Source organism: Prinia subflava, chromosome 24, assembly GCF_021018805.1.
Source record: "Prinia subflava isolate CZ2003 ecotype Zambia chromosome 24, Cam_Psub_1.2, whole genome shotgun sequence".
NCBI lineage: Eukaryota > Metazoa > Chordata > Aves > Passeriformes > Cisticolidae > Prinia > Prinia subflava.
Genome location: NC_086270.1, coordinates 5,280,969 through 5,293,962, shown reverse-complemented (window position 1 = coordinate 5,293,962; position 12,994 = coordinate 5,280,969).

Below are 12,994 nucleotides of genomic sequence, written 5' to 3'. Positions count from 1 at the left end.
GTATTGTAAGTTATTTACAAAACAAAAAAAGGAGAAAAAAAAGAAAAAGAAATAAAAAAACATCAGTCCTGATGGCATAAAACCAATCTGTTTTCATTACTGAGATATGATGGCACTTACGATCACTTTAGTAAATGTAATGTAAAAAATAATTAATAATAATAATAATTAATAATAATAATGTGTACGCAAATTTAATATACATGGTCTCATGTAAGATAAATATTTGCCTTTTTTTCTAAAAGGTGTATGTATTCTGTAAGTGGAATAGTCTGTAGAAAGTTTCTATATGTTCTTAAAATGGCAATACATTCCAAAAAAATGGTACTGTAAATATGTACAGAGTCCAATGGAATTTGGTAGTTTTGCCTGTAATTTTATTTGAACTCCGGTTTCTACACTTGCATCTTGCAATGTCTGTATGGTTATATCAGTGCAAAAAAAAGAAAAAAAAAAAAAAGCAGGTAAAAAAGCACAGTCTGATGTAAAAACAACAACAATAAAAAAAAGGAACAAAAAAACAAAAAACAAGAAAACAAAAAAAAAAAAAGAAGAAGAAAAATACTCAGTATTTGATGTTTGTGACCCTTATTGTAAATGACATCTGTACTGTGAATGAGAAGTTTTTACAAGTATAATATTGCCTTTACTACAGCTCAGACTGTCTGCTCAGTCTGGGCATATTTTTAAAAAAACAGCATGTTGGAATAAATTTCAAAGTCCCAACATATCACTGCATGTGTGAGTGGCACTCTTTAATTCCCCTTTTCTTTCCCAGCTCCCCGGAGGCACATCTGGATAAATCCAGGTTCTGCTGCAGCCACCCCATCCCTGCTGCACCCCCACTGCAGGGGAAGTGCTGCCCTCGTGGAAATGCCACAATTGTATTTTTTTTTCCCAGTTTTTCCTCTTTTTTTTTTCCCCAGTTTTTCCTCCTTTTTTCCCCCCCAGTTTTTCCTCCTCACAGAGGTGAGGCCAGGGATGCTCTGAGGGGGCTCTGCAGGGGCCAGGCTGAATTTCCTGAATCCCAGACTGGTTTGGGTTGGAAAGGATTATCCAGTTCCAACCCCTGCTGTGGGCAGATCCCACTGGAGCAGAGTGCTCAGAGCCTCATCCAGCCTGGCCTTGGACACAAACTTTAGGAGAAAAAAAATATGATAATTATAAAAATGTGGAATTCCCCCATTCCCTTCGCTCCTCCCCAGGAACTGAGCTGCCCTCAGCCCATGAATTCCTTTATTTACCTGGAAACCCTTCTGGGCAGCTCCTGCCCTGCTCCCCTTCGCCCCATTGGCATCAGGGTCTCAAAAACCAGGGCAGGGCAGGAAATCCCCTTGGGATTTCTCCCTGTGGTGCTGCAGCCGGGGCTGCAGATCCTGCTGCACCCATGGCCTGAATATTTGATTTATCCAGGTCTGAATTCTGAGCTGGATGAGGGAGGTGAGGGCAGGCCTGGGGGAGGTTGGTTGGTCTCCCTTAATCTCAGAAAAGCCACATTTGTGAAGAGGTGTTGGGTACAAAGCTCTGCCTTTGCCCTCAGTGAGATCTGCTGGAATTCAGCAACAACTGCTTTTTGAGGGAGGAACTTCGCCCAGTTCCAGGCCTCAGCTGCTCCGTGCCTCAGTTTCCCCAGCCATGGACCTCACCCCTGGGCTGCCCACAAGGCCAGGAGCAAACTCCAGCCCAGCAGGGTCAGCAGTGCAGAGCTCCGGGTGCCACCAGGGCTTTTCCTGCTTTGCCCCTCCATTGCTCCAGGGGCTTCCCACTCCTGCTGCTGCCCCTGATGCAGGAGAAGTGGATGGAGCATCCAAAAAAAGCTGGAGAGGTGTGTGAGGTGTGCGAAGATTCCATGATAACTGCTTGGATTTTCCTTTCTGGGGGTGGAAGGCAGCAAGTCCTGGCTGGAGGCAGCAGGATGGTGACGTTTGCTCCTCTGCCAGCCCCTCCTGCCACTTAGTAGGGGAATAATTTTTCCCTTAAAAGAAAAAAAAAAAAAAAAAAAGTCATTCCTGCAATGTTTAAAACTGCTGGAGGCAGCCAGAGCTGCCTGAGAACGCTGCAGTTAAACCCCACTGAGTTCCCAAACCTGGAGCAAATTTGGGACACACGGATCTCCAGAGCAGCTCCAATTAATCAGGTGTCCCAAGAAATTCCTTCTCCCGAAAGAGCCTTTGTTTTCCCGGCACGGAGACAGACATTTCTTGCCCTGGGGAGGAATGTGGGCTCAAACTGCTCAGAATCCCTTGGCTGAGGTTCCAGGCTGGCTCCCCTGGGAAGCGCAGCCGTGTGGAGAAGGGAAGGTGGTGAAAACGCTCCGGGAAGTTCAAACCAGTGCCTCCCTCTCTCTGGGAAGCTGAAATTCCTGCAGTTCTTTGGAAATCCCGGAGTCCCGGGGTGAAATGGTCATTCCTTCTGCCCAGGTTCAGCCAAACAGCTTCAGGAGCTTCAGCTGGGAGCCTGGGAAGAGGAATTCCTTTCATAACCAGGCCTTGGTGTGCATCACAGCCATAAAAGCACCTTCAGAAATCTTCAGTCTTTGACCTTTCATGGGACTGTCAGGTGAGGAATCCCAGGATGGTTTGGGTTGGAAGGGGCATTAAAGATCATCTTTGTTCCATCCCCTGCCATGGCAGGGACCCCTCCCCCTGTCCCAGGCTGCTCCCAGCCCCAGTGTCCAGCCTGGCCTTGGGCACTGCCAGGGATCCAGGGGCAGCCACAGCTGCTCTGAAAAAGCTGCTCCTGAGGGGTTTTAATCCATTGCCAGCCACAAGAAAAATTTCTTTGAGACCTGGGATTGATTTTCTGGAGCACAGTCCAGTGCCCTTGATGCCTTCAGGAGCAGCTCTGGCCGTGCCTGCAGACCTGGTTCCCCTTGGAGAAGCCTGTCCTGAGCCACAGGGAACTTCTGGGAGTCCTTCGTGTGCACCAGCATCTCTGGTTTGATCCTGCCTGGGCCTGGGGGTGCTGCACGTTGGGGTGGAGTCACACAGGGAGGGGAGGAGAGGGCTGGGAGCACCAGGGACCTCCAGGGATTTGAGACCCCACTCAGGAAAGGGCTGAGGGGATCTGGGATTTGGCTCCAGGGATTTAAGGCCCTGCTAAAGTGAGGGCTGAGAGGATCAAGGATCTGGTCCAGGGTTTTGGGGCCCCACTGAGGAGAGAGCTGAGGATCGAGGATTTGGGGATCCACTAAAGGGAGGGCTGAGAGGATCTGGGATTTGGCACTCCACTGAGGAGAGGACTGAAAGGATCTGAGATTTGACTCAAGGGATTTGGGGCTCCATTGAGGGGAGGGCTGAGGGGATCTGGGATTTGGGATCTGGGGCCCCACTAAGGAGAGGGTTGACAGGATCAGGGATTTGGGTCCAAGGATTTGGGGCTCCACTGAGAAGAGGGCTGGGAGGATCGAGGATTTTGCTCCAGGGATTTGAGGCTCCACTCAGGAGAGGGCTGGGAGGATGTAGGATTTGGAGCTCCATTAAAAAGAGGGCTGAGAGGATCTGGGATCTGACTCCAGGGATCTGGGGCTCCACTGAGGAGAGGGCTGGGAGGATCGGGGATTTGGCTCCAGGGATTTAGGGTCCCACTGAGGAGAGGGCTGAGAGGATTGGAATTTGGCTGCAGGGATTTGGGTCCCCAGGGAGCTGGGAGGAGGAGGGCTGGCTGGGGATGTGCAGCACAGAGCAATCAGGGACAGCTCCTCCTGTGCCCCGTGTCCAACACCCCGTGCTGGGGACAGTGTGTGAGAGAGGGGACACAGCCCCTGTCCCTCCGCCAGGGCTGCCCTGGGCTCCTCCCCGCCTCGGACAGATGGTCCGGGGCTGTGGCTCCCTCCCAGGAGGAGCTGTCTGAGCTGCGAGGGCTGGCACGGCCACCCGGGCTGGTGCTCGTTGTTATGACAACAGGAGGAGGCTGCTGAGAGCAGAGCACAGGGAGGGAGGGAGGAAAAGGCATCACAGAACCGAAGAATCAGAGAACCGTGGAATCATTGAGGCTGGAAAAGACCTCCAAGGGCATCGAGTCCAACCTTTGACCGAATCTCACCATTCCCAGTGAGCCATCTCACAAAGTGCAGGATTCTGTGGTGCAGAAGGGGTCAGGAAAGCCAGTGAGGGGCAGGCTGGGGGATGGGCTGAGCACGGAGTAGGGAGAGACGGCAGCCCCGGGGATAGAGGGCAGCCCCGGGGATAGAGAACAGCCCCAGGGATTCAGGGCAGCCCCAGGGAGAGAGAACAGCCCCGGGGATTGAGGGCAGCCCTGAGGACAGAGAGCAGCCCCAGGGATTCAGGGCAGCCTCAGGGATGCAGGGCGGCCCCGGGGATAGAGGGCAGCCCCGGGGATAGAGAATAGCCCCAGGGATGCTGGACAGCCCTGGGCTTAGAGAGCAGCCCCGGGGTTAGAGAGCAGCCCCAAGGATCCAGAGCAGCCCCAGGGTTAGAGAGCAGTCCCAGGGATCCAAGGCAGCCCCAGGGATCCAGGGCAGCCCCGGGATGGGCATCAGGACCGGGGCTGTGCCTTGCTCATGGCACTGCTGGGGACAAGAAGGGCCTGGCCGTGCCTGCAGGGCTGAGTCCCAGCAGCCCAAACATCACCAGGGGTGTGACCTGTGCAGTGGGACAATAATGCCCAAAGCAGCAGCCCGAGGGTTGCTGCCCCAGATCCCTCCTGGGGTGCGCTGGCAGCCGAGCAGTGACCTCATCCTCCTAACAGGCACTGCTGGGACAGGCAGCAAAACAAACACAAATCACCTGATAACAAACCCCGCGTCCTGCTGGGGTCACCAGTGCCCCCTGCCAGCCTCCAAAGGGCACAGAAAGGGAGGTGCAGGAGTTGCCAGGGGATGCCCGAGGTGTCAGCCTGTGTCAGCCTGTCCTTTTCATTTCAAACTGGTGTCTCCCAGCGTGTCCTTCTCCATAAACCCACAGCGCCCGTGCCCAGAGGATGAAGTGGAAAGCGTGGCTTTCATTACTGGGTGGGCAGGCCCTGGCACAGGTGCCCAGAGCAGCTGTGGCTGCCCCTGGATCCCTGGCAGTGCCCAAGGCCAGGCTGGACACTGGGGCTGGAGCAGCCTGGGACAGGGGGAGGGGTCCCTGCCATGGCAGGGGGTGTCATTGGATAACCCTTAAATGTCCCATCCAACCCAACCCATTCTGAGACTGCTAAATCACATCAGCCACAGCACCAGTGATGTGGTACTGGTTTATCCTGAAATCTTAAAAATCTGGGGAAAAAAAAATCATTGGCAGGATGCAAGCAGCTGTATCCTCTGTTTTACAGGGGAAAACCTGGAAGTGTGGCCCTGTGTGCTGCCAGGAGGGATCAGCATCCCTGGGAAACACAGGAGTGTCCACTGCCTCCCCGGGGGCCCTGCTCACATCCCTCAGGAACACGGTCCTGACTCTTCCAAAGGGAGAATAAGCAAGGTTTCCAAGCCCAGATGAGATAAAGGCTGGAGAAACACGGCCTGACTCCCTGGCTGAGCCTGCCCTCCCAGCCTGGGTTATCCCAAGTGATCCATCAGGGAGTGAGGGAGGCCTTAAAGCCTCCCAGTGCTCGAGAGGAGGCAACACTAGCCAGACTTTTCTTCCGTGCTCAGGTCAAATCCATTCCAGGCTGAAAGGAGCCCGTGCCCTGCCCTTGGGGCTCCCCCTTTAAACCTGAAGAAATCTTCTGTGATGAATTTGCTTTACTCCTCCTGGAATTCCAGCTCAGCTCCACAGAGGTTTCAGCAAGAGATGGCAGTGGGTGAGGGCACACTCATTGTGTTAATTATCTCAGCAGGTCTCTCTCCCCATTTTCACTGCAAATTGCAGTTTTGGCCATGGCTCTGCCCAGGTTGCTCAATCCTGAAGGAACACAGCTGGAATATTTGGGTTAGGAGATGGAATCCCAAACTCTCGGAGGGAGGGTTGGCTCTGTGGTCCCAGCATTTGGTCAAACCTTTGGTCCTGGAAGCTTGTGAGTGCTGGGAACTCCCAGCACTGCCACTGCTGCCTCCACATTGTTCAGTCCCTCTGCACTTTCCCCTCGTGGCTTTCTGCTCTTGGAATCAGCCTGTTCACTGAGAATCCAAGATTTTTCACCATAAAAATAGATTTCCAAGCATCGTGGCTGCGAAAAAAAAAGCTGGAAACTGTGACCTTATCTTTCCTAACATATGGGAAAACGAAGGCTGCAGAATGTGTTATTCCTTTAAGCTCGTAACTTTGGAGACACGAGGCCAGCAGGGCCCTGTGTGACACCGAGCTCCAGCAGAGAGCTCCGGTTTTAGGATCTCTGTAACCCATTAGGGTGCAAATTGATGAAAGGAATCGGGCTAGATAAAAACCAGGTGGTGTTTAAAGGTGAGTATTGTGCTCAAGGAAGGGATTTTCATATTTATTTTTTTTTTACAAGCTGTGTGCCCGTGGCTTTTGGCCTGGGATGGGGGCTGGCACTCAGTGCCAGCTGGCAGGGGACAAGTGTGGGGAGACGAGGAGATGAGGGCTGTGGGGAAGGAATCCAGGATGAATGGGCGGATGGATGGAGGAGGGTATGGGGAAAAGCCACTGAAATGTGAGTTTATAATTATTCTTATATTTATTTATTTTAAGAAATATAATAAATATATCAAATATAATAAATATAACAAATATAATAAATATAACAAATATAATAAATACAATAAATGCAATAAATATAACAAATAAATATATTTATTATTATTCTCAGTGGAAGAGCCCAACTTCTTGAGGTAGACACTGCAGAGGTGGCTGAGGCTGTGGGAAATCCCAGCTGATCCTGCTCTGAAAATCTCCTCCCATCCCGTTTTCCTGACTCTGTGTGAACATTTGTGCAGTTATCGTCCCCTTCCTGAGCTCTTCCTTCAGGGTCAAACCCCACAACTCCCAGACTCTCACAGGGCACCAGGAGCTGGGGCTGTAAACCCTTCTCCCCCAGCCCAGGCAGCAGCAGGAGCCTCACAGCAGCAGTGATGGCTCTTGCTAACAGCAACCCCATCTTCCAGGGCTTTATATCTCTGGCTGGAGACCTAATAAGTGCTGAATTGGTGTGTGATTTAATGAGGAGAACTTCAAAGCTGCTGTTTCCACACCTAATTCACTCATCAGGACTAATAACTGCAATGGGTGGCGGTTGTTTGGGTTTTTTTTTTTATTTCTTCCTAGCAATTTATTATTTACCCGGTTGCTTTACAGCTCCTAATTTAATAAGTGCAATAACCCAGGGGTACTGCTTCAGTGAGGAGGAGAAGCTGTGAAATCCAACAGTCTCTGCTCTGCTGGACACCAGAGGTCCCATTAAAACGTTTTAAGCCCTTTATGCCATTGGCAAGGAAGAGATGCGGAGCTCTCCAGACAGCTCCGCTCCCAAAGTGCGCTGGAGGCTGCAGGAGGGGGAGGATGGATCTCCTGTGGATGTTGTCCTGCAGCCCGGCCGGGTTTGAGCCTGGCTGAGCGTGCAGGGGACGTGGATGGAGCCAAAGGGCACCCGAGGGTGGCAGGCACATCCCCCCGCCAGCTGGCTCGTTTGGGGCTCTCCTCGCTCTGCCTCCCTTCCAGGGACGTGCACGAGGGAGCAGTGGCCTTGTCCCAGCCCAGTTTCATCCTGGGGGTTCAGTGATGGCCACAAATCCCACTCTGCCCTCCGTGGGGACTTTCAGGGGTCTAGAGGAATTTTTCTGGAGGGGACAGAATTTTCTGGGATCCTTCTAGGGATGTGCAGTTCTGGGGGTGAGAGAGGGTGTCCAAAGTCCCCATGTGCCCAGCAGCAGGATCAATCAGAGCTCTCTGTGCCCTGGCACTGCCCTGGCAGCTTGGGCACTGCTGGATCACCAAGAATTCCCCTTTGCCTTTGTCCCATCGGAATCATCCTTGCAGTCCTGCAGCTCCCAGGGTCTCCTTGGATGATTCCCCCCTGTATCCTGGGGAGGAACCTGATCTGAGCTGTGCCCCTGAGCTGCTCCTCAGTTGTGATTTCTTGGAGCTGTCACATTCAGAGCTGTTTGAAGCCCACCCCTGTTCCCAAGAACCCCCATCCCTGCCCTTCTCCGTTTCCCATTGCCGGGTTTCAAAGCACTTTTGCAGACATTAAAGAGCTGTTCCCCAGAACCCCAGGGGCTGCAGCTGAGCCGAGCCTGCTCTGAAATGTTCCTGCTGTTGCTGTGATACCGGCTGGAGCTCGCTGCAGCCGCCAGCCTTTTTATTACAGCCTCGGCTCGCTCCGAGGTTAGGTCACCCCGCAGATAAAAACCTGGCCAGGGATGTGGGATCTGGGGTTCTGCGCTGGCAGAACCAGGGATGCTGCTTGGCATTCATCAGCCCTTCAGGCAAACTCACACCCTCCTTCCCTGCCCTTGCACCATCCTTTCCCCCCTGATTTATTCATCCTTGTGGCACCAGCCCAGGGTTGAAAGAATTCCGGGTGTTTCGAAGCCTCTCCGTTAATCAGGCACTTCTGGAGAGGTGGAAATTCCTAATAAATGTGCAGCGAGTTCCCCTGCTGCTAATTAGCAGCTGATCCATTTTCCTCTGGATTTAAGTGGGAAAATAGCAGCAATGGGGAAGAGGCACATTCCTGGCCCATGAGCTATTCCCGGACAGGCAGCCCTGGGAGCATCCGAGGCCAAATCGCGGCTCGGTTTTCCTGACTGTGCAGCACCAGGGAAAGGGGCTGCATTTCCCATTTTGGGGCTGCTGCTGCTCGGGGCCAGCACAAATTGCAGCCAGATTTGAGGCAGGGACCTGCCCAGGCTCCGGCCATGGGGCTGGGCTGGGCCAGGGAGCAGCACAAGCCACCTCCGGACTAGGGGTGCATCCAGGGGCTCAGACCTGAAAAAGGGCTCCAGATCTCAGAAAGGGCTCCAGATCCAACCAGGGGCTCCAGATCCACACAGAAACTCCATCTCAGCCCCCCTGCACAGGGATGAAGGTGTGATCAGCACGGAGGGCTGAGCCACTCGTGTCACAGGGAGAAGAGCTCAGCGTGGGCAGGGCCACAGCTGGTTCTGGCCTCACCACGGCAGCCCCGGGCTGTGCCGGAGCCAGAGACACCTGGAATTCTCCCTCCCAGTGTCCCAGTCCCCTGCAGGGTGACAGGGTGGTGAACTGGGCACCTCACTGGGGTCTGCAGGCACCACAATCACGGAATCACAGAATCATTCAGGCTGGAAAATGTTCCAAGATCATCAAGTCCAACCTTTGGCTAAGCAACTAAACCACAGCACTGAGTGCCACAGTGAAATGTTTGCTGAGCACCTCCAGCACTCCAAACCTCCCTGGGCAGTTCCCATCCCTGAGCTCCCTTTCCATGGGGAAATTCCTGCTGCTGCCCACCCTGAGCCTCCCCTGGCCCAGCCTGAGGCCGTTCCCTCTCCTCCTGTCCCTGTCCCTGGGAGCAGAGCCCGACCCCCCCGGCTGTCCCCTCCTGTCAGGAGCTGTGCAGAGCCACAAGGTCCCCCCTGAGCCTCCTTTTCTCCAGGCTGAGCCCCTTTCCAGCTCCCTCAGATTCTCCTGGGGCTCCAGACCCTTCCCAGCTCCGTTCCCAGTGTCCACACACCCCTCCAAGGACCAGCCACCCTCCCCTGTTTTTGCAGAGCAGTGATGGTGGCCTTGGGGCCATTCTCACCCCAAATCCCAGCGTCTCCTGGGGCTGTCCCAGGCACGAGGATTCCCTGATGGCTTTGCAGGGTTCCCAGCTCGGGTGGAGGTGTCTGGTGCACCCTCCAGCCTCTCTAAAGGGCAGGTTTGAGAGGACAATGTTGCTGAAAGATGGAATTAAAATGAGCTCACAGGGATGAGGCACGAAGAGATTGGCTCAGCAGGGCTGGGGGTGCCCGCGCCAGCTCCTCACAGCCCCGTGTCAGGCAGGTGTGCTGGGCAGAGGCTTCTCTCGAGAGAATTTAATGATTTTCTGGAGCACTCCCGTTGTTTTAATGAATTGCCTGGGGAAGCTGTCGGCCACGCCAGGCCCTGCAGGGCAGGGAGCGTTTGGGGACGCTGGGCAAGGAGCCAGGAGGGCACTGTGAGCCCCCACGGGCTGGCACCGGCAGCAGGGCAGTCTGGAGGTGTCCCCAGCACCCAGGAGTGGGGCTGGGAGCAGGGGGATGAGGAGGAGAATCATCCTGGGCAAGAAGAAACCCTCGTGGGCTCTGCTGGTCCCACAGACAGCCCCACAAAGAAGGGTTTGGGGCCAGCAGAAATAAAGGCTCGGGGTTTGGGTTTTGCTGGCTGTTCCCCCATTGCACAGCACACAGCAGGTTACCCTGGTGGGCTCTGCTCGTCCCAGCTGCCCCCAGCCCTGGCACGGTGCCGTGGGGCTGGGAAGCCCCCAGAGCCTCTCCTCTTGGATAATTGCATCCCTCTAAGCAAACCAGCGCCATTCTCCCAGCTCCTCTTAGCCCAGCAATGCCCCAAAGTCCCCCACGTGAATTTGGGGGGGATCCCCAAAGAACTCAGCCAGGGTTCCAGCTGGGGGCAGTGGGGAACGGGGGGAGGAGGAGGAAGAACAAGATGAAGATCCCCTTTCTGCTGTCCCTGTCCTAGAGCTCCACCACAGGGCACGAGCCACTCATGGAAGGGTCAAAATAAGATTTCTGTCATCCCACACGAGGCTGGGGGGTGGTGGGGACATCAGTGTGACATCAGTGACATCAGCCACCCAAGACAAGGCTGTGGGGTGCTGGGGACACCACTGCGATGCCATCTGTGACAAAGCTGTGGGATTCTGGGGACATCTCTGCAATGCCACCCAAGAGAAGGCTGTGGGGTGCTGGGGACACCGTTTCAGTGCCACCCTCCCTGTCTGGCTGAACCTCCCAAGCAGAGCAGTGGGGCAGCAGCAGCGTTTTCAGTGCTTCCCCCCTTCACCCCAGCAAACCCCCCCCGGCTTTGGGGCCCAGGTTCCCACCAGGAACCCCCCAGAGCAGCACCCTCAGCGCACCAGGGGCAGGAGATCCCCCGGGCGGCCCCCGGGTGCTCCCAGCCCCGCAGCAGCCCCAGCGAGCTCCATCTGCCACAGGAGCGGAATGATGCGCGTCCGCCGAGTGCCATCTAGTGGGATTTTACCTCACCACCCATATTCCCTTCAAAAAAAAAACCCCAAAAACCCTGCATTTGCTTTAAAACCCCAGTGCTGTTGCCGGATTTGATGCACGTCCGAGAGGAGAGCACGAACTAATTAAAGCGAATTCTCCCCCTCGCTGGCTCTGCCGGCAGCTCCTTCCCAGCGGTGCGTTTGCAGCTCCCCTCCTTGCACAGCGTCGGCGATTTCCTGGCACCACATCAATCTTGATTCAGAGGAGGAAAATATCTCAGGGGTTTTTTTAAGGGTCCTGCAATTCGGGGGTACCACGGGGTGGAGAACTTTTGTAAAATCCCGATCCTGTTGTAATATTTAAATTTACGTGTAAGATCCAGAGAGGGTTTCTGCAGGGACATCATGGGGACACAGGGACACCCCGTGCTGGTGGCACTCCGCTGGGGAGGATCTGACTCCTTGCAGCACATCCCTGCCCCTCTCTGCCTGTCCCTCCTTCAGGAGGCAAAGCCTGATCCTGGTGCTCCTTCAGTCTGGAGCCATTGGCAGGGGTTTGGGAAGGTCTCTGCAGTGCTTTGCTGGCCCAGCTGTGCCCCTGGGGTCCCTGCAAGGTGTGGGTGACACTGGGCTGCACCCAGCTCTGAGAGGGGGACACCGACAGCAGGGACAAGAGGGGACCAGGACTGAGAGGAACTGGGAGGAACTGGGAGGAACTGGGAGGACCACTCGTTGTCCCTTGGGAGAACCCATGGATGTGCCCTGGGCTGGTGCCCGCACCCCCCTGTGCCCCCAGTGGCACTTTGTGACCTCAGAGAAATGGAAATGTGGCCTTAGACGGGAATACAGTGACACTTTCTCAGTCTCTGTCTCTCCATCACACACCCCAACAGCTTTAGAAAACAGGAATAATTTCTGACAGTCCTGTTCGGGGTTTGGGGCTGGGAAGGGCCAGCCCTGTGCCGAGGGTCCGGTTTAAAGCTGCCAAAGGCTCAGTCCTTCAGGCACACGACCTGGCGTGAGGATTTTCCGGGGTGCTCGGTCCTTCCCTTCCCCTTTGCATCCTCCCGGCCCTGCCCAGCGGCTCCAGCTCCACCACCCGAAGGCTCCAGCTGTGGAGCCAGCTGTTCTCTGCTGGCCGGGCACAGCAGCTGGAGGAGGGAAATCCTGGAAAAGGGATGCAGGAGATGCCCCTGGAGAGTGAGGGAGGACCCCCTCTGCCCACCCAGGCCACCTGCACTGGGAGCACCAGGCCATGTTGGAAGCAAAATGCCAAAGAGCACTGGGGAGAGGCTTCAGCTGCCGGAAAATCCTTGATTTAGAAAAGCATTTGTTTCTGTGGCAGAATAAAGGTGTGGCTGATCAGCCTGGAGAGGAGAAGGTTGTGGGGAGACCTCAGAGCCGCTCCCAAGATCTCAAGGGGCTCTGAGGGAGCTGGGGAGGGACTGGGGACAAGGCATGGAAGGACAGGACAAGGGGGGACGGTTCAAACAGAAAGAGGGGAAATTAAGGTTAAATAGATGGAAGGAATTGTTCCCTGGCAGGGTGGGCAGGGGCTGGGCTGGAATTGCCAGAGCAGCTGTGGCTGCCCCTGGATCCCTGGCAGTGCCCAAGGCCAGGCTGGACCCTGGGGCTGGAGCAGCCTGGGACAGGGGGAGGGGTCCCTGCCATGGCAGGGGGTGTCATTGGATAATTCTTAAATGTCCCTTCCAACCCAACCCATGCTGAGATTCCTAAATCACATCTGCCACAGCACCAGTGATGTGGTACTGGTTTATCCTGAAGTCTTAAAAATCAAAGAAAAAAAAAAATCATCAGCTGATCAAATTTTATTGTTCAGAATGAACCCTAAACTTGTGTTTTCTTTCAGAATGGAAGGAGGAAGGAGGCGTTGCCAGAGCGGTGTCATTGCTGCTGCTTCTGTGGGCCCACTGAGTCTGTGTGCCAGAGCCAGGCCTAGAGA